The sequence below is a fragment of the Phyllobates terribilis genome, unplaced genomic scaffold (assembly GCF_046119375.1).
Source record: "Phyllobates terribilis strain yellow unplaced genomic scaffold, ASM4611937v1 Scaffold_2__4_contigs__length_985480577, whole genome shotgun sequence".
Lineage (NCBI taxonomy): Eukaryota > Metazoa > Chordata > Amphibia > Anura > Dendrobatidae > Phyllobates > Phyllobates terribilis.
In genome coordinates this window covers 158,670,549-158,691,816 of record NW_027362762.1, presented here as the reverse complement: position 1 = coordinate 158,691,816, position 21,268 = coordinate 158,670,549, and the positions used below count along the sequence as shown (strand labels likewise).

The following is a 21,268-nucleotide window of genomic DNA, read 5'->3' as shown; positions in this document are numbered from 1 at the left end:
GTAGCAGCACATTTACCATTGCACATGACTGATATCCTCATTTTGCAAAAATTCCTAGGCCAGCTAACCTTGTTTACGCATGTTTTTTTGTGTAAAAAATGCAGCATTTTACAGTAGCAGCAAAATAAATGAGATTTCTAAAGTCTCATTCACACAGTGCATTTTTTTCCTTGTGTTTTTTGCGTGCAAATGCTTTTTTTTTTTTTAAATTAAAAGCACTGTGTGTTCTGGAGAACTAATGGTCATTGTGACATGAACAGTATTAAAGGGATTATCCAGGATTATATTTATCTATTTATGTTACTCACTAATATAGCACCATTAATTCCACAGAGCTTTACAGACATTATCAGCACTGTCCCCATTGGGGCTCACAATCTACATTCCCTATCAGTATGTCTTTGTAGTGTGGGAGGAAACCGGAGAACCTGGAGGAAACCCATGCAAACACAGGCAGAATGTACAAACTCCTTGCTGATGTTGTCCTTGGTGGGATTAGAACCCAGGACCTCAGTGCTGTAAGGCTGCAGTGCCTACCACTGAGCCACCGTCCTGCCCCAGGTTCATGTTTTACTATGGGCCTAAGAACTAACAGACGGGTAGTTGCTAACTACCTGCCGGTCGTGGTTGGCGCAGATCTCTGCCAGTACAGAGCAGTCACAGACTGCTCTTTCTGGCAGTTCTGAAGCTTCTGCTGACATCACATCTACAGAGCAGCTGCTTCTCTTCCACTCTGCTCAGTTGATGGTGCATGACTGCCGATGTCGTGCTGATTGACATCCCACTACCTAACTGCAAGGAGCCTTCTATCAATCAGCATGACATGGCCAGTCACACCCCATTTACAGAGCAGCTCGGAAGAGGAAGAGCTACTCTGTTGCTCTGAATCGCCAGTAGGAGCGGTCAGTCACTGCTCTGAGCTGGCGCCGGGTAGAACGGACAGGTAGGTAACTATCTGCCTGTTAATTTTTTTGGTTCATAATAAAAAAACAGAATAGATCAGAATAAAGTCTTTAAATACTCTTATAAGCCACAGGTAATATTGAAAAGACACGCTAAAGTTATACCGTACTTGTATCGTTCACTACCAGAAAGCAAAATAAATATAATACATAATAAAAGCATCTAGAAACTCCCTATGACATAATATGTGTAAGGAACTGGGAGTTCTGTCAACTAATTCAAAAAGTTTTTTGGTTACTAATGCTGCCAGAAAGCCCTACAGTGCTGGGTATAAAACCAGCCTGGCAGACATTTACATAGAGATCGTATGTTCTGTGCACGCATGGATTCCTTCCAGTTTCCTCATGCCATGTTTTTGGTGGAAAGTAATAAACAGGAATTTTCTTTAAAAACCCATGCAAGCATTCAGCCATAGTCCATATGAGTGTTTTAGATGGGTAAAAATAAAATGGTTGGGACCCAACTCAAGGGACAGGGAAACGTGTGAATGTATCTGTGCACCTCTGTATTCTAAGATATATCTTATGGAACTTTTTACTTTTTTCACTGTCTAATGTTTCTTGGTACTTATGTCAAATTTTGAGAAAATTGATATTTATACAAAGAAAGTGATATGACTTCTGGCACTTGTAAAAATTATTCTATCTGGAAGCAGTAGGCTTTTAAAGAAGGCCTGTCACCAGGTGAAAAGTGACCAGTTTTTGTTATTATTTTATTCCTGATTCTCACATTTTCTTTTCTTTTTTTTTAAACTGCCATATGGTTTCAGAGATATTGACCGTCTTTATTTGGTGCTACTTTTTACAGCCAATGAAAAAAGGCCCATATCTCTGAGACTGAATGGTGGTTTAAAAAAAAAATGCAGTGGAGCGGCATGAATAAAATAAGAGCAAATACTGTCCTCTCTTGACCTGGTGACAGGTCCTCTTTAAGACTTACTAGAAATTGCCTAACTTGGCACACACTTCACTTACAAATACTGGTTAACAAAATAATGTATGTACAGAAAACACCTAAATGTCACTTGTCACCCACATTGTTTTACTGGAATTGAATGTCTGTCCCAGTATCACTGTGAGTAACAGAGACATAGAGGAACTGGGAACCATATAAGAAGCTGACAGTAAGAATCAGAGGGTTTCCATCCTTGTACATTCCAATGTTTCTCCTTATTTCTGGTTATTTAGACTGATGTAATGGTCAGACAGCTAGACATGGCCTAATCCATTAGTGTCATAGGGGGCGTGTTTGTGAATTACATGAAAATGTAATATATAAAGAACAGGAGTTTACAATGTCAATTAACTCATTCTGTAATGAAATCATCATTCAGACAATTACTATATATACTTTCTTTCACAATGAGAGACTACTTCTAATAGCAGCATATCAAATAATGTATAATGGATACGGAAAGTATTCAGACCCCTTTAAATTTTTCACTCTTTGTTTCATTGCAGCCATTTGGTAAATTCTAAAAAGTTCATTTTTTTCTCATTAAAGTACACTCTGCATCCCATCTTGACTAGTGTTGAGCCACCCCCGTAGTGTTCGGGTTCGGTTTGGTTCGTCGAACACCGGGATGTTCGAGGAACTGTTCGTCGAACTGTTCGTCGAACACCTTAGAACACCGTCGAACACCGTTAAAACCAATGGCAGGCAAACAAAAACACATAGAAACACATAGAAAACACCTGCAAAGGTGTCCAAAAGCTGACAAACTGCTCAGAAGACACTCTCTTTAAAAAAGCCTGCCGGCAAATTCAGCAGCGGCATACACCGGTACCCGACAATTTAGACAAGAAGGAATAGAGCATCACACATAGATTAGATAGATAGAAACATGTCAGTCACACAAATAAGAAGCACAGTGACAGTGTTGGTTACTGCACTTGTCATTTAGTGTAAAGGATTTATTAAAAAAAATATTAGTGTTTTCATGCACCGTCTCTTTAAAAAAGCCAGCCGGCAATTCAGCAGCGGTACCCGACAATTTAGAACAGAAAGAATAGAGCTTCACACATAGATTAGATAGATAGAAACATGTCAGTCACATATATAATAAGTACAGTGACAGTGTTGCTTACTGTACTTGTCATTTAGTGTAAAGGATTTATTTAAAAAAATAATAGTGTTTTCATGCACCGTCTCTTTTAAAAAGCCGGCCGGCAATTCAGCATCTGTACCCGACAATTTAGAATAGAAGGAATAGAGAATCATACATAGATTAGATAGATAGAAACATGTCAGTCACATATATAATAAGTACAGCGACAGTGTTGGTTACTGTACTTGTCATTTAGAGTTAAAATAAAGGATTTATTAAAATAAAAATTGGCGTGGGGTTCCCCGTAATTTTAGTCTCTAGCGGAGGTTAAGCAGACGGCTGGGGCAGATGTTTGAAGCCTGGGAAGGGGGTAATACCCATGGAGCTTCCCAGGCTACTAATATCAGCCCCCAGCTGAATACTTAGCCTTTACTAGCTATTAAAATGGGGGACCACCCCAAAAAAATGACGTGGGGTCCCCCCTATTTTAATAGCTAGCAAAGGCTAGGCAGACAGCTGGGGGCTGATATTAATAGCTCAGGAAGGGTGCCATGAATATTGGCCCCCTCCCAGGCTAGAAACACCAGCCGTCAGCCGCCCCAGAAATGGCACATCCATAGGATGCGCCAATTCTGGCACTTAGCCTCGCTCTTCCCACTGCCCTGTAGCGGTGGCAGTGGGGTAATAGGGTTGGGGTTGATGTCAGCTTATAATGCCAGCTGACATCAAGCCCAGGTTAGTAATGGAGAGGCGTCTATAAGACACCCCTATTACTAACCCCATAGTCAAAGTTAAAAACACACCAACACCCAGAATAAAGTCCTTTAATTGAAATAAACACACAATTCTTTATTGTTCTAAATTAAACCATACTTACCATCACGCCCATTCCAGTTGAAGCCAACGATCTCCTGTAATAAAAATAAAATAATAAACCAACATCATCCTTACCTTTCCATGGTTCCCAGGACAGCTCCAGCTCTGCTACATCGAGATGACAGGCTGGACCGCAGCAGAAAGCTGCCATCCAGCCTGTCATCCCGCAGACACTGAGAAGCGCAGGCATGCTTGCGCTACTCAGTGTCTGGCTGTGACGGCATCCAGATGAGCCGAGGTCATGTCCAATGAACTCGGCGCACCTCATGCACGTCACTGACAGCGTGGGAAAATTCTCCTGCACTCAGCGCTTCAGCGTGGGAGAATTCTCACGCTGAAGCGCTGAGTGCAGGAGAATTTTCCCACGCTGTCAGCGACGTGCATGAGGTGAGCTGAGATCATTGGACATGAACTCACCTCATGCACGTCACTGACAGCATGGGAAAATTCTCACGCTGAAGCGCTGTCAGTGACGTGCATGAGGTGAGTTCATGTCCAATGATCTCAGCTCACCTCATGCACGTCACTGACAGCGTGGGAAAATTCTCACGCTGAAGCGCTGAGTGCAGTAGAATTTTCCCACGCTGTCAGTGAGGTGCATGAGGTGAGCTGAGTTCATTGGACATGACCTCGGCTCATCTGGATGCCGTCACAGAGAGACACTGAGGAGCGCAAGCAAGCCTGCTCTTCTCAGTGTCTGCGGGATGACAGGCTGGATGGCAGCGTTCTGCTGCGCTCCAGCCTGTCATCTCGATGTAGCAGAGCTGAAGCTGTCATGGGAACCATGGAAAGGTAAGGATGAGGTTGCTTTATTATTTTTCTTTTATTGCAGGAGATCGTTGGCTTCAGGTGGAATGGGCGTGACGGTAAGTATGGTTTAATTTAGAACAATAAAGAATTGTGTGTTTATTTCAATTAAAGGACTTTATTCTGGGTGTTGTGTTTTTTTTAAATACTTTACTAGAAATTCATGGCGGTCATGTCTAATACTGGCGTGACCCCATGAATTTTGGGCTTAGGGCCAGCTGATAATACCAAGCTGGCCCTAACCCCTTTATTACCCAGTGAGCCACCGCACCAGGGCCCTGGATGAGTTGGGTACAGCGCCAGAAGATGGCGCTTCTATGAACGCGCCATTTTCCGGGGTGGCTGCGGACTGCAATTTGCAGCGGGGGGGGGGGGGGGCCCAGAAAGCTTGGGCCTCCCTGCGCTGCAGATTCCAGCCCCCAGCTGCCTAGTTGTACCTGGCTGGACACAAAAATAGGGCGAAGCCCCACGTATTTTTTTTTAAATTATTTGCAGGCTATTACCCCTTCCCCGGCTTCAAACATCTGCCCCAGCTGTCTGCTTAACCTCCGCTAGAGCCTAAAATTATGGGGAACCCCACGCCAATTTTTTTTTTAATAAATCCTTTATTTTAACACTAAATGACAAGTACAGTAATCAACACTGTCACTGTACTTCATATATATGTGACTGACATGTTTCTATCTATCTAATCTATGTGTGATGCTCTATTCCTTCCATTCTAAATTGTCGGGTACAGATGCTGAATTGCCGGCCGGCTTTTTTAAAGAGACGGTGCATGAAAACACTAATATTTTTTTTAATAAATCCTTTACACTAAATGACAAGTACAGTAAGCAACACTGTCACTGTACTTCATATATATGTGACTGACATGTTTCTATCTATCTAATCTATGTGTGATGCTCTATTCTTTCGGTTCTAAATTGTCGGGTACCGGTGTATGCCGCTGCTGAAATGCCGGCTTTTCATGTTTCACTGTGAGCACTGTTCCCATCGATTTGGGCAATCACTGTAATGTCACAACCACCATGGCTGTGGCATTAGAGTGAGTGGCAGACAATCCCTGCATGATTGGTGCTCTAAATAGCGCCAGACATGCAGGACACGCTTTTGGTGCACGAACAGTTATCGAACATAACCTCGAACAGCCGAATTTTTTGCAAATCGTTCGGGTTCGTCGAACAACTCGAACACCTCCCAAAACAGCTCGAATTTGAGATTGGCGAACAGTTCTAGTCGAACACCGCTCATCTCTAATCTTGACTGAAAAAAAACAGAAATGTAGAAATTTTTGCAAATTTATTAAAAAAGAAAAACTGAAATATCACATGGTCATAAGTATTCAGACCCTTTGCTCAGTATTGAGTAGAAGCACCCTTTTGAGCTAGTACAGCCATGAGTCTTCTTGGGAATAATGCAACAAGTTTTTCACACCTGGGGATCCTCTGCCATTCTTCCTTGCAGATCCTCTCCAGTTCTGTCAGGTTGGATGGAGAACGTTGGTGGACAGCCATTTTCAGGTCTCTCCAGAGATGCTAAATTGGGTTTAGGTCAGGGCTCTGGCTGGGCCAGTCAAGAATGGTCACAGGGTTGTTCTGAAGGCACTCCTTTGTTATTTTAGCTGTGTGCTTAGGGTCATTGTCTTGTTGGAAGGTGAACCTTCGGCCAAGTCTGAGGTCCAGAGCACTGTGGAAGAGGTTTTCATCCAGGATATCTCTGTACTTGGCCGCATTCATGTTTCCTTCAACCAGTTGTCCTTTCCCTGCAGCTGAAAAACACCCCCATAGCATGATGCTGCCACCACCATGTTTCATTGTTGGGATTGTATTGAGCAGGTGATGAGCAGTGCCTGGTTTTCTCCACACATACCGCTTAGAATTATCACCAAAAAGTTCTATCTTCTTCTGATCAGACCAGAGAATCTTATTTCTCATAGTCTGGGAGTCCTTCATGTGTTTTTGAGCAAACTCTATGCGGGCTTTCATATGTTTTGCACTTCCGTCGGGCCACTCTTCCACAAAGGCCCGACTGGTGGAGGGTTGCGGTGATAGTTGACCTTGTGGAACTTTCTTCCATCTTCCTACTGCATCTCTGGAGCTCAGCCACAGTGATCTTGGGGTTCTTCTTTACCTCTTTCACCAAGGCTCTTCTCCCATGAGTGCTCAGTTTGGCTGGATGGCCAGGTCTAGGAAGACTTCTGGTGGTCCCAAACTTCTTCCATTTAAAGATTATGGAGGCCATTGTGCTCTTAGGAACCTTGAGGAATGCAGAAATTCTTTTGGAACCTTGGCCAGATCTGTGCCTTGCCACAATTCTGTCTCTGAGCTCCTTGGGTAGTTCCTTTTGAGCTCATGATTCTCATTTGGTCTGACATGCACTGTGAGCTGTGAGGTCTTATATAGACAGGTATGTGCCTTTCCAAATCAAGTCCTATCAGTTTAATTAAACACAGCTGGACTCCAATGAAGGAGTAGAACCATCTCAAGGAGGATCACAAGGAAATGGACAACATGTGACTTAAATATGAATGTCTGAGCAAAGGGTCTGAATACTTATGACCATGTGTTATTTCAGTTTTTATTTTTTAATAAATTTGCAAAAATTTCTACATTTCAGTTTTTTTTTTCAGTCAAGATAGAGTGCAGAGTGTACTTTAATGAGAAAAAAAATGAACTTTTTAGAATTTACCCAATGGTTGCAATGAAACAAAGAGTGAAAAATGTAAAAGGGGTCTGAATACTTTCCGTAGCCACTGTATATGGAAGTGGATAATTTGCAGGTATCAGACAGTTTCTGGAAAAGTTTGGCCACTTTAATTATGCAGATCTATGGATCATTTCCAAAAGAGGAAAATTCAGAAGCAAATAGTGATAGAGGGAGCTGGGTAAAAAAATAGGCATCTTCCCTCCTGAAGAGCGCCACTTTGGGTACGACTCTTCTATGTTCCTCTACCAATATATGCATCCTTATACCTGAGTGTCTACTCTGTCTTAGAAGTTAATTGTTGTCGGTCGTGTGTCCACAACATTGCATATGCACAGCTTAGTAATGTTAGGTCAGCCTGGATGGACAGTGTGTAGACAGGGAGTGGAAACCAATCTGCATTAAGAGTTATAGTCGAAAAAGGATTGTCTACTTTAAAAATACCTTCAGATGTGTTTAACATATAATTATATCCAACTTACGAAGATGCTTATATTAAGGAATATGGCCTGTTTTGAATATATGAGCACTGGTCCCACGTCTAGTTTAACATGCAACCTCAACAGAGATTGTCCACTTGAAAAACTTACAGATATATACAACTTACTATATTTGTGTTAAAGAAAGGTGGCCTGATTTGAAAATACTGGCACAGATTCCAGCTGATCGACTTCTAGCTTGTGTTCAGCACAGGAACAAGCTTCTTATGTTGGTACATGACCAGTTGATGCTTGTGGAGGGGATGGTTAACTGGCTTATTTGAATGGTTAGAGTGTTATTCCCAAAAAAACAGGACTCTACAGCTCTATCTTGAGTGGAGAAGAGGAATCCATGCTCCATTCATGGTCAATGGGACTGCTAGATATAGCCAAGCATAATGCTCTCCGTTCTCCAGCAGTCCCATAGACAATTAATGAAGCGGAAGTCGAGCAGACACTCCTCTGCTCCACTCAAAATGGGCTGCAGAGCGTTCTTGGGGTTCCAGACCGCCAATCATTGGATTGATGGGGATATCAGCGGATGTCACCCTAGTGATCAGCAAGTTATCTCCTATCCTATGTTTTTCTGAGACAATCAGCCTTTAAGCAAGTCTCTTTGCTGGCATAACTGGCTCATTTCAATAGATAATCCAGCCCTTGTGTTTGTCAATGTATCAGTCAGCTAGCCTTCTTCATACACCTCACTGGTCATATGCCTGCACAAATGGCTGTCTTCTGTATCAAACACAACGAGGAAGTAGAGCTGCTAGAACTGGTGCTGATATATATTTTAAGGGGTTTTCTGCGACTATTTTATTTTATTTTTTACTATGGGCCTAAGAACAAACAGGTAGGTAGTTCCTAACTACCTGCCTGTTCTACCCAGCATTGGCTCGGAGGGGTCACAGACAGCTGCTGCTGGTAATTCTGCTGCTCCACATCAGCTCTTCCTCTTCCGGATTGCTCTGTCAATGGGGTGTGACTGCTGGCTTCATGCTGATTGACAGCCGGCTTCCCGCAATTATACGGGATCAGCATGATGCCGGCAGTCATTTCCCGTCAACAGAGCAGAGCGTTAGAGGAGATGTTGCTCTGCCGACATGACATCAGTCGAAGCCACAGAATCGCCGGCTGGAGCGGTCTATTGCCCCCTTTGTGCCGGCTGAGATCGGCAGCAGGATGAACTTAGGCAGGAATTCAAAGAATATCACTCGGAATGATCACTTGGCATAACCCAGCGTATTGGACACTGTTCGTCTAAGAAAGGCGCTGCCCAATTTTATCCAAGTTGACATTTCAGACTGAAGACTGAAACTTTTTTTCTTTTAATAGAAGCCTAGTCTTATATTAGCAGGTTTTCTTTGAACCAGGTTTTACTGATGTTGATATCTCACCAGGCCATACTGTGCAATATGTTAGCGATTAGTAGTAAATAAGTTACATAAGCTAGATAGACATCATTATCAACATCCTTCTTGCCTAGGTTTATCTTGGGTAAATTACGGTATGTACCTGGGTGATATGGCTCTCCGGTTTCTAATTTTGCTCTCTCAAGGTCTGTTTTGAGCAAACTTCTGTGTAGGTCACTGACCTTCACTTTCAACTGAGCGGAAGTCAGTACTCATGTACATAAGAATATGGCAATTATCAATGGGTCTAATACATATACTAGTACAAGCCATTAAAGGAACTACGTGCAGATGAACGTCCTCACTGTAATATTAGCTGGCACAAGTTGTGTACTGCAGGTAAGAACATATGGGTGGCGTTATGTTTTTTAAACTTTATTCTTCAGTGATTGCAAAGAATCCTATTTCTTTGGCTGTAGTATTATTGTGTGTTATCGGCTTAGTGGTGACGTCTTGTTTTTATACAAAGTATTTTATTTGAATCTTCATTTTGGGTGTTTAGCGTTTCCAATGCATATTCATACATGCAAATGTCCAAAGGCATTATTTGCTCAATGGTTGTAACTTGATGCTGCCATAGTGGTAACATCCATAAGATTTTGAAGGGGATCTGTCAGCTCCTAGAAAATTGTATTCCACCATTGTGGTGCTTTGTGAATAGAATAGACATTTATGAATAAATTGACATCTTGGTGTTACCAGTTGGGGGCGTGTCTGACACTGTCCAATCAGTGATGCCAATGCCAAATTGTGTAGGGACACGTCTCTTTGACAAGGGGAACGGAAACACCCAGTTGTCAATATATTTCTAGGAGGAAGAGAGGAAAAGCACAACAGATCTAAGGAAAGATGATCCAGGATTGTTATATTATGGGGAGTACACGCATTTACTAAAAAAAAATCTTAGTCAGATGACATGTGGTCTTTAAGTGATTACACGTTTGTCTTTTGCTCTGAGGTGACACCTCTATTTCCATATTTATGTTAGTTAAATATAATTGGAATCAGAATTAGAAGTTACTTTATCCCTTTCTTGAAGAGCTTGTTAATCAGGAAATGTCTGCTTTACCCAAGCACCTATTTTTTCTCCTTTCCTTCCAAGGCAAAGGCCAGGCGGATTGTCTCCTTGCTGGGCTTGTCTAGCCAGTGAGATGGCATGGGCTGGACCTGCGTAGGGTGCTTAGAGACGCCTAAGGCAATGTCCCATTTTTAGTAGGTGTTACCTCTCATTAATGAAAGCATGGGAACGCGTCTTTCAAAAACATCCAAACTCTCAGATGAGATGGGAGGAGAAGGCAGGCACGGTCACTAGCAGAGATGATGGGATGGAAGAATCTGCTGGATTTTTATATATCTAATAGCAGAAGGGAGGATATTTTTGATTCACTGTAAGGTAGGATTTCTGGTCACAGAGTCATACTGGACATAACCTGAGCAATCTGCTCTATGTATGGAACTATGGTATGGCTTATTTCTCACACTTGGCTGTTTATAGAGATACTACTTGAATGGGATTTTTTTGTTTGCCTGTTTTATTATGCAATGGTCCTGTATGTATATATGTATGTGTGTATATATATACATACTATGACTGAGCATTTCTTAAACTCCTGGAATAGGCACAGGAGTGCATGCATGCAGGGTTGGACTGGCCCACCATAGAACCGGAGAATCCTGACTTCTGGGCCCTGACTTCTCCTTCAGGAGAATTGATAGTACAAACCTTGCAGCTGCTATGGGGCTTGAGTGGAGGAGAAAGGTGGGCCCTCAGAATCAAATCCTCTAGTGGGCCCAATGTTCTTCAGTCTGACACTGCATGTATGGTAGTAGTTACGTTACACTTTCATACCATAGGCACAGTAACATCACTGGTTGCACAAGGCGTTACCCTTTTGTTCTACATTGCCTTCTATCCAGAGTATTCTCTATCCCAGGGATACCCAACCTGTAGCTGGAGAGCCACATGTAACTCGCGGGCCTGTGATGTGTGGCTCGTGACTGTCTACAAGCTTGGTTCATTAGCACCAGGTCTAGCAAATAGCTATTAAGAGGAGATCTCTAGATGGTGACTTGTATGTAGCCCGACACAGAAGAGCAGATCTGAATGGGGTAAGATAGGAAACCCTGGAGCTTGGCATACTGCCTTGGTGTGACTTCAGTGGAAAAGCTTTGGCTGTCATTATACTGGTAATGGGGTCTCTGGGTGTCACTACCGTGAATGGGACAGGAGCTGGATGTGGCTTGCGACCCTCTTTCATATCTGAATGTTGCTCTCAAGGTGAGAGAGGTTGAGGACCTCTGCTCTATCCAGTGGTGCCCCATATGCTGTGGTGTAATTTGTCAGGTCTGTAACAGAAGTCGGGAGATTCCACATTTCTTCTATTGTGTTTGACTCGTCATATGTTCTACCTTTTCACAATAATAACAGTTTCTGAGAATTCGCAATTCTACACTGTCTTTTCTTCATCTTTTCGTGTACAATAGAAAGGTGTTATTCCATCACATCAAATTGTTTGTATGTTCTCCCCGTGTTTGCGTGGGTTTCCTCCGGGTTCTCCAGTTTCCTCCCTTACTCCAAAGACATAGTGATAGGGAATCTAGATTGTGAGCCCCAGTGAGGACAGTGATGACAATTTGTGCAACGCGCTGTGGAATATGATGGCCTTATATAAGGAAGCATCATAAATAAAGTAAATATTTTACTACATACATTTTCTAAACGACCTGCTTATCAAGTTGGCTGCAAAAAAATGAATTATTGCATGATAGTTAGTGAATCACTCCAGAGCAGTAGTGTCGGATCATAGTTGATAATACTGGACATTTGGTTATACTGATTGCGAGAACTGTATCTAACATGCAGAAAATTGATTGCACATCAATTAAATGGTTATCCCCAAATAGCAAGTAACTCCCTATTCACATGGTAGGAGATGGCTTGCTGAACGCTAGGGGTCTGACTATTGGGACTCCCAGTCATCCCGAGATTGGGGCTCTGGAACTACGAAAATAGCGGTCTGCAGTCTCGTCATTAAAGAAGTTGTTCACTACTTTTACGTTGATGCCCTATCCATAGGATAGGGCATCAATGTATGATCGGCCGGGGTTCCGCACGCGACACCCCCGCCGATCCGCCGTTATCGGGGCCGGCGGCTAGAAGTGCTTATCTGCGGTGCTTGGCCGTCCATCTGTAGTGGCCGCTGCGGGGCATTCAATTGAATGGGAGGCGGATGTGCAGTTACAAGCAGCGGCCACTACAACTTGACAGCCAGGCATCGCAGGTAAGGACTTCCGGCCGCCGCCGGAACCGATAACAGCTGATCGGCGGGGGTGCCGCATACGGGACCCCGGCCGATCATACATTGATACCATATCCTACAAATAGGGCATTGATGTAAAAGTAGTGGACAACCCCTTTAATGGAGCGGAGGTGCACACTCTCTGCCTCAGCTTCATTCATTGTCAGTGGGACTGCCGGAAATAGTCAAGCGCTGTACTCGGCTTTCTTTGTCAGATCCATTGATAATAAACCAAAGGCATGCACACATCTGCGCCATTCAAGGCTATGATCTACGGAGCTAAATCACAGGCTTGCTGAGTCCCATTCTCAGGATTGCTGACGGTTCCAGCGGTAGGACCCCAGCAATTAGCAAGTTATCCCCTATCCTATGGATGAGGGGTTGCTTGTTATTTTTGGAATAATACTCTAGGTCCATTGGTAACAGATTCTAGGCTTTACTTCAGTATTTGAGCAGATGTTTTGTTCCGCTTCCTCTTAAATTGCTTTGGACTCTCTGGATTTGATAAAGTTTGTTCAAGTGAGCATGTGTTTTTCTCACAAACTTTATGATGTCAACAAACATAGTGTAATGAGGGTAATAACTGAAGCTGAGAGTCCAAAGTTTCAGTGCACCATGAGCTCATCTCTATAAAACGGATTAGTATAGAAATGAAGAACTACTTTAACACAGATAACGCTGTCACGTCATAAATGCATTACTTGGCAGCCTATTTGCTAACTGTTTGGGCATCTGTCTCTTGTTTGAAAAGGATAGTGTGGTCACCGCCTGGCCATTGTGAATGATGTTTGGTATTTGCCCTAGGCTCGACAGATTAAGTGCTACCGTATGGTCTAGTGAAAGGTTAGGCCTCAAAGGAGATCGCATTTGCTGCAAGATATATGATCAGCTCTGCATAAAAGTTTCATTTTCACCTTGGTGTCAGTTAACATTTGATATATCGAAAATGTCAATGCTCTCCGAGATTGGTCCTACAATTATAGGGCATTAATGCTTGCTCTGTATTGCGGTACATTTATATGGTTTTCATTTTGATGAAAGCATTGAATAGCAGTGTTATCTGCTTGCGAGTGATGTAATGTTCCACCATTAGAAGGCTTTTTACTTGTTTTTTTTAGTCTTGACATGGAGATCGTGCCAGTATTCTTGTGTTTTTCATATGTAGTGATTAAAGTTTACATTCCGTTAGATGCTTCTTACTTAAGTCAAGTCAGCCAGGAAATGGCTCTTTGTGCAATGTCTTTCTGGCCTTTTTCACTTCTGAAAGAGTTAAAGGAAGTAATGTAAAGGCCAAACTGGTTAGCCTGTGTGATCCTCTGACTATTGATACTGCTAGAGGAAATCTGATCTGGCCTGGAGGGGTGGGGGACAGGACAGGATACACATAAATAGAATTCAAGATGCAGAAGGAAGATCGCCCCCTCCCCACCATCCCCAAAATGAAAAAAGTGTCTTATGGCCTAGGAACAAATTTATCCTATCCCTTAGGTTGTGTGCAGTAGTCAGGAGAGTCAGTTCCCCAAAATGAGGAAACTGATAAAAGGAGGCCAAAAGCATAGGTAATGTCACCGCCTGTTGCATTGCAGATTAGCTCTGTTCAATAGGAATACATTGTCTTGCAAATGCCATACAGAAGCTCCCATGAGTGAGTGTTAGGCTATGTTCACACATATGTTTTGCAGCATATTTTGCTGCAGATTTTTATGCAAATTTTCAGCTGCATTTTGCAGTACCAGCAAAGTCTATGAGAAACCAGAATTCCCTGCTCACACATCTTGTTTTTTTTGCTGCATATTTTGTGCCTTGGTTGGGTTTTGGAAAATAGAGCATCTCACTTTTTTCAGCATTTTTTCACCTATAGGAAGTAATGGGTGGTGAAAAAAGCACTGAAAAAAACGCACCAAAAACGCAGCAAAAAAAAGGCACCTGCGTTTTTTCAGCGTTTTTGATGGCAAAATAGAATGGGGTTCTTTTTTCCACAGAACTTTATGTACATGCATAAATAGAGACAGAAAGACAGTGAAAAAAATGCTGCAAAAACGCATCAAAAACACAAGAAAAGCACCAAAACCTGCATTTTTGACACAGCTGTTTTCCTGCCAGAGAAAAGTTTGCAGCAGATTTGTAACGTAAAAAAAACACAACGTGTGTGTACATAGCCTAAAGACCCTGCAGGGAGCCTTGCAACATGACTAGGGACAAGTCTACTTGCAGGCTGGGACATTGACTTATAGGGAATAGTGTTGAGCGAGTATGTTCTATTAACCCTTTCGGCGAGTATGCTCGGGCCGAGCTCCGAGTATTTACAGCTGCTCGGTGATATGGTTGAATCGCTCCCGTGTGCATGATTTGCAACTGTTTGACAGTTTTATTACATGTGAGGAATGTCTATTTCTTACACATTCCTCACATGTAATAAAGCTGTCAAACAGTTGCAAATCATGCACACGGGAGCGATTCCGAGCAGCTGTAAATACTCGGAGCTCGGCCCGAGCATACTTGGAACAGAACATACTCGCTCAACACTAATAGGGAACTACTAGTCCCCAATAAGTGGCACTTGCAATGTAGTTTTTTTTGTACCCTGAGAGAGCTAATTCACATGCTATTTTTCCTTCAGAGCATTGCTAACAAAGCTCCGCACTCAGCTGGTCTCCCTAAGGAGAGCCAGTGCCCCTTGAAAGTTAGCTTTTGCTTTGGTAATGACTAGTAGATCTGCAATAAAATAGCAGGTTCCCCTACGTAGTAAATAACCATTACTACTTTAACTTTTTGCATTCATTCTCATTTCGAGCTCCTAAGACAGAAACAAAATGAACATATATATGCTGTAAGTACATAAGTAAAAGCAATAGTGCATATAAATAACATTGGGTACTTAGTAAACACTGTTTCTGGTAAAAAAAAAAAAAGCATAAAAGACATCCCACCAGCGTCAAGGTGTACCCAAATTCGGGATGGTCCTAACCTATAGTATTAAAACCTTACCATCTGCCAATCCTGCTCAGCCCTTATTCACACTAATGTCACTATGACGCATGGTAAGGTTCTAATACTAGAGGTTAGGACCATCCCGAATTTGGGTACACCTTGACGTTGGTGGGATGGCTTTTATGCTTTTTTTTTATCAAAAACGGTGTTTACTAAGTACCCAATGTTATTTCTATGCACTATTATTTTTACTTATTTACTTACAAGCAGGGTGTATTTTCATTTTATTTCTGTCTTAGGTTTTGTCTGTTTAATGACCAGTGTGAACATGCTCCTATTTTGCATGCATAACAACTTATACTCCAGTTCATTTTTATTTTTGGTTTAGTTTAATTTCGGACTCTTGTCTGGCATGGCACAGTCCTGCCATCTCCATTAAAGATTTTATACTAAGTATTGGTTGTGCGATATATCACATTACAGTGGGGGAAGGTGAAGCTTCTGGAGCTGGGACACCCAGTGATACCTGATGTGAAATAAGGTCCAGACCTAAACCTGAGTAACTAAGAATGACCACACAAAGAAAGCAATTTATAATGGTGCAGAATGTGTGGAGGACAGCGAATGAGTGCCAGGACAAAAGATATCACTAGGTATGATTCCCATCCTTACATTTGTGCAGGTGACATCATAATATCATATTGGACTAAACCATTGTGCTTTACTGACCAGCCACAAACACTAGACAATGCAGTACAATACCACAGTGAATTTGCCATAGACCCATCACTGTTGTTTGTCTATCAGAGTTATTTATTATATTTATCTGTTTTTACATTCCTGGATGAAAACCAGTATGCCCCCCATTACAGATCCAGCAGAGGTCCTGAAGAAGAGACCTACAACATGGTGGCTCAGTGGTTAGCACTGCAGCCTTGCAGCACTGAGATCCTGGTTTCAAATCCATTCAAGGACAACATCTGCAAGGAGTTTGTATGTTCTCCCCATGTTTGCATGGATTTTCTACGGGTTCTTCGGTTTCTTCCTACACTCCAAATACATACTGATAGGGAATCTAGAATGTGAGCCCCAATGGGGACAGTGCCCATAATGTCTGTAAAGCGCTGTGGAATATAAGTGAGTAAAATCAAAATAAATACTTAGGGCCCCATACACAATAGATATCTGTTGGTCAATCATTCCAAGCTCTCCTTTGTCTTCTAAGAGAGACATTCTGCTGCCAGACTTCCTGCCAAAACAGAAGGATCGGCAATCCGAAATCGGACATGCCGGATTCTTATCTCCTCTGATATCATCTGTTGGGGAAGAGTTGGGAGGTCTCCATGCTCAGACTGACATTACTCCAATGTAAATAATGTTTAAGTTATACCATTGTCCATTCTTCATTTCCATATTGCTACATACTTAGTTATTTTTTCCTTCTATTCTCGGGGCTGTATTTAGTAATTTCTAAGACTCTGGCTCATGCCCATGGCATGGTCCTCTGCATAGCGCTTGTACAGCGTATTTTCATGGAGCTGTAAAACCTCCGTGGACTGTCATACACACACTCCTTGTACATAACGATCAATAGTCTTCCCTAGGAGCAATGCTTGTAGAGGAGAATACCTTCCTAAATAAGGAGTTCAGTGGTTACTACAACCTTTCTTTTCTGTCCGATTTGTACTGGATGAAAAGCTGAAAAAGACCTTTACTTGCCTCTGCATGAAACTGGTGGCTAAAGAATATACGTCATTGGCCGCCTTATGCCCCTCTATGGAAGCCCCATGTCTTCATGCGAGACCTTGTGTATATGACTCCCTATGTTGTGTCACAATGACATACACTGCCATTAAACCATCTTAGAAATGCATTAGCCCATATTGTTTATTTTGCGGCTTAGGGTTTAATGTTACATACAGTATATACATAATGAGGCGTATTTAATCACTGTAGGTAACAATACGCCTGGTATGTGTGTATGTTTTGTATTTTTGCATGGTATAAACATTTTTCTGACATGACGCCCAATACCATAGTCAACAAAATCCAGCTATTTAGAAATCTTTTTAAGTAGTATTTGGTTTTGGTTATAAATATACATGTTTTCAATTATGGCGGGGAGGGGGACATTTGACATACTCTTATGGTTTTAAATAGCACCATTGTTTGAGCAGACGACATTCTCGAGTTCTCAGCAAGCAAAAGAGTAAGCAATTCCCACAAGAATATAAAAGATACAAACAACCGCACCAGGAATCACGGGTAAAGTAAAGCAAATGGTCACTATGTCATTGCAGCCTGCGGTATATTAGCTACAGCGGACTTACGTCAGAGAGGGAATTAAAGGGAGACATTTGCACTAATATTTGTAGAAGTGGATTTCTGCTGTTTCTGTGTTGCATGTTACTTAAAATATTGGTCTTTTCTGTAGAGGAGAATATGGCATTTTCTCTCCACATATATAAGACTCAATGGGCTGATGTATCAAAGAAACATTTAAAAAATAGAATCTGTATTCTAATTATTAGGAAGATGTGCTCTTACTTATAGGAGTATATCTATAGTATGTGCATTAGCTAAATACTTTTGTTAAAAAGCTAAAGCAGCTGACCCTTCCTCTGCACATATCGTTAGTTTTAATGGCGCAATCATCCATCTTATAGAGAAGAAAGGAGTTCTCGAAGAGATGGGACACTCTGGCTGCACTGCTACTGATGAACCTCCAAAGGCCGATGGTTATAGGGTAAACATTTATTAAAATGTACTAAACCAACGCGTTTCTAGGTCAGACTGACCCCTTCATCAGGAATAATACCACATGAGGATGCAAAGCAAACTGGTTTTAAATATATAAAAACCGCACCAAAATGAAGGTAAGTTGGGAGTGTTCCATACAGCAACCATAAAGATGTAAAAAATACTGCTAGTAAGATAAATCATCAAGAAACCCGTCACAAAACACAAATACCATTAATAAGATACAAATATCAGAGATAAAACATAAAGCAAATACCTCCTGTATATTGTTACGGTTATTGTTAGGTGATTAATGGGTTAATGAAGAATCCTGGGGATTGATGGATTAAATACATCTATTCTTTTTTGTCAAGATTAATCATTAATCCATTAATCATCTAACAATAAGACAATATACTATTTCCTTTTTGTTTGATCTGTGATATTTGTATCTTAATGGTATTTGTGTATTGGGATGATTTTCTTTATGATTTATCTTATTAGCGGCATTTTCTACATATTTATGGTTGCTGTTTGAGACACGCGTACTAAGTGCCACATTGATGCTTGTGCCTTTTTTAGGTATTTAAAACCACTGTTTGCTTCGTATCCATTTGATATATTATTCCTGATGAAGGGGTCAGTCCACCTAGAATGGCTTTGATTTGGTACAAATGTTTACTGTATAACCATTGGCCTTTGGATTGTACATCACTAGTAGTGCAGCCCGAGTGTCCCAACTCCTTGAGAACTCCTTTCTCCTCTATATTTATGCAAGGTGCATCCTTTCCCCCTGCAGGATTGGCAACAGCTGCTGGATTATATTGTTGTCCTCAATTGATGTTGTGTCCTCTACACAACACCCTAAGGTGAACGAGCGATTTTTCCTGGTCTTGACCCCTACTAACGTTATTACTCTATGAATGCTTTTCTCTTTTACTATCAATTTTTAACATCCATCTTATGACCTAATATCTGTACTCAGAGGTAACTAATCCATCCTGTAAATGCTTTCTGGCTATGGACATCTGTTCGCCAAATACTTGTTCGGTTGTCAGCTATTTCTCTTAACCCCCTACACACAAACATGCTCAACCACCTCCGGTGGTGATTTATCATCTGTGAAAACAAAGGATCGGGCATTTTGAATTCTGACATGCCCAATCCTTCTTTCTTGAAACATCTGCCATTGGGAAGGAAAGGTAAACTTCCTACACATTAGATGATCAGCCGGTCCAGACAAAATTATTGGGTTTGGCTGAAGTTCACCACCTTAAGAAAATTATTATCAACATTGGGGTAGTCATTCCTTCACCTTGATTTATTAACATTGGGAAAAAATTTGATAAGAAAATAATAATTTTTGTATTATACTCAGCTTCAAAATTTTGCTGTGATCCTCTGTCTGAATTCTCCGTTGTTCTGACTGCTTCAATATCTATTGATCACAATGACTGGTAAAAGAAATTACTGAAGTCACATTTATATTTCTGTGGACAAACACACTCGCAGTTGGTAAGGGCATAACTACCGCGGCTGCCGCTGCGACCGCCCGGACCCAGCAAGTGAGGGGCCCGCCGACACCAGCAAATGCTTCAGCTGGATGTGCATCCAATCAGGAGGCAGTAGCTGACATCGGCGTGCACGTGACCGGGGGACTCTTGGCAGTGATGTCATGTGCTCCTGTTGCTTGCACTTTGAAGTCAGCTGCCAGCTTCACAAGAGTTTGCCACGCTGTGGAGGAGCTGATGGGAGGTAAGTATTTAGTTATTTTTAAATCAGTGAGTACACGGTGGTCATACTACTACATGGATGACTATGGATTGTGTATTATACTGTATGGATGACTATGGGCTGTGCATTATACTACATGGATGAATATGGGCTGTGCATTATACTACATGGATGACAATAGGCTGTGCATTATACTACATGGATGACTATACGAGTGAATTAGGCTACATGGATGACTATATGAGTGCATTACACTACATGGATGACTATGGGCTGTGCATTGTACTACGTGGATGACTATGAGCTGTGCATTATACTATGTGAAGGACTATGGGCTGTGCATTATACTACATGAATGACTATGGGCTGTGCATTATACTATGTGAAGGACTATGGGCTGTGCATTATACTACATGGATGACTATGGGATGTGCATTATATATGGAGGTGTATTATACTATATGGAGGAATATGGGCTGTGCATTATACTGTATTAAGGACTATGCGTCGTGCATTATATTATATAAAAGATATGGGCTGTGTATTATACTAATATGGAGGACTATGGGTTGTGCATTATATATGGAGGTGCATTATACTAAATGGAGGACTATGGGGGTGCATTATACTATATGGAGGACTATGGGGGTGCATTATACTATATGGAGGACTATGGGCAGTGAATTATACTTTATGGAGGAGTATGGGCTATGTATTATACTATATGGAGGACTATGGACTGTATTATATATGGAGGACTATGGGCTGTTCATTATACTCTATGGAGGACTATGGGCTGTGCATTATACTATATGGAGAACTATGGAATGCATTATACTATATGGAGGACTATGGAACTCATTATACTATATGTATGGTATTGTAAAATTTACAACAGATATCACACATGTAATATAAGAAGTAAGTGAAATCTTTGGCATTGTACTATACCTATATTTCTCTGCCGTATCTGTCCATCAAGAATCGTGGTATGTGTTAAAGGGGCCCACTGAGACTCATTCACCTGGGGCCCATGAAAACCTGGAGTCGGGCCTGGCTGCCCCCATGGACATATTTAAAAAAAAAAGAGATGTGTTCTGCAGGTACGGACATGCAGAAAGATATTGTCTAATCAGCTTCATGCAGATACATGGATTGATTTTAACTTGCAGAAATTTCAGCCCAAGATTAGCCAAATATTAACTTTTTTTTTATTATTTTGACTTCCATGTTATATATGCAAAACTGCGTATTTTTGCTGCAGCTTTTTAAAAACTG

At 41.6% G+C, this 21,268-nt stretch overlaps 1 protein-coding gene across 7 annotated transcripts in view; it reads left to right on the top strand.

Moving 5' to 3' along the window:
- Positions 1-21,268, top strand: part of HDAC7 (histone deacetylase 7) — a 439,476-nt gene that overhangs the window by 342,028 nt on the left and 76,180 nt on the right. The window contains exon 1 of one of the 7 annotated variants that reach the window (XM_073663182.1): positions 10,526-10,680. The exons of the other annotated variants lie outside the window; for them this stretch is intronic. The gene's annotated coding sequence lies outside the window, so the exon portion shown is untranslated. Of the gene's footprint in view, positions 1-10,525; positions 10,681-21,268 lie in introns of those variants that run through there. 7 annotated transcript variants of the gene reach the window in all.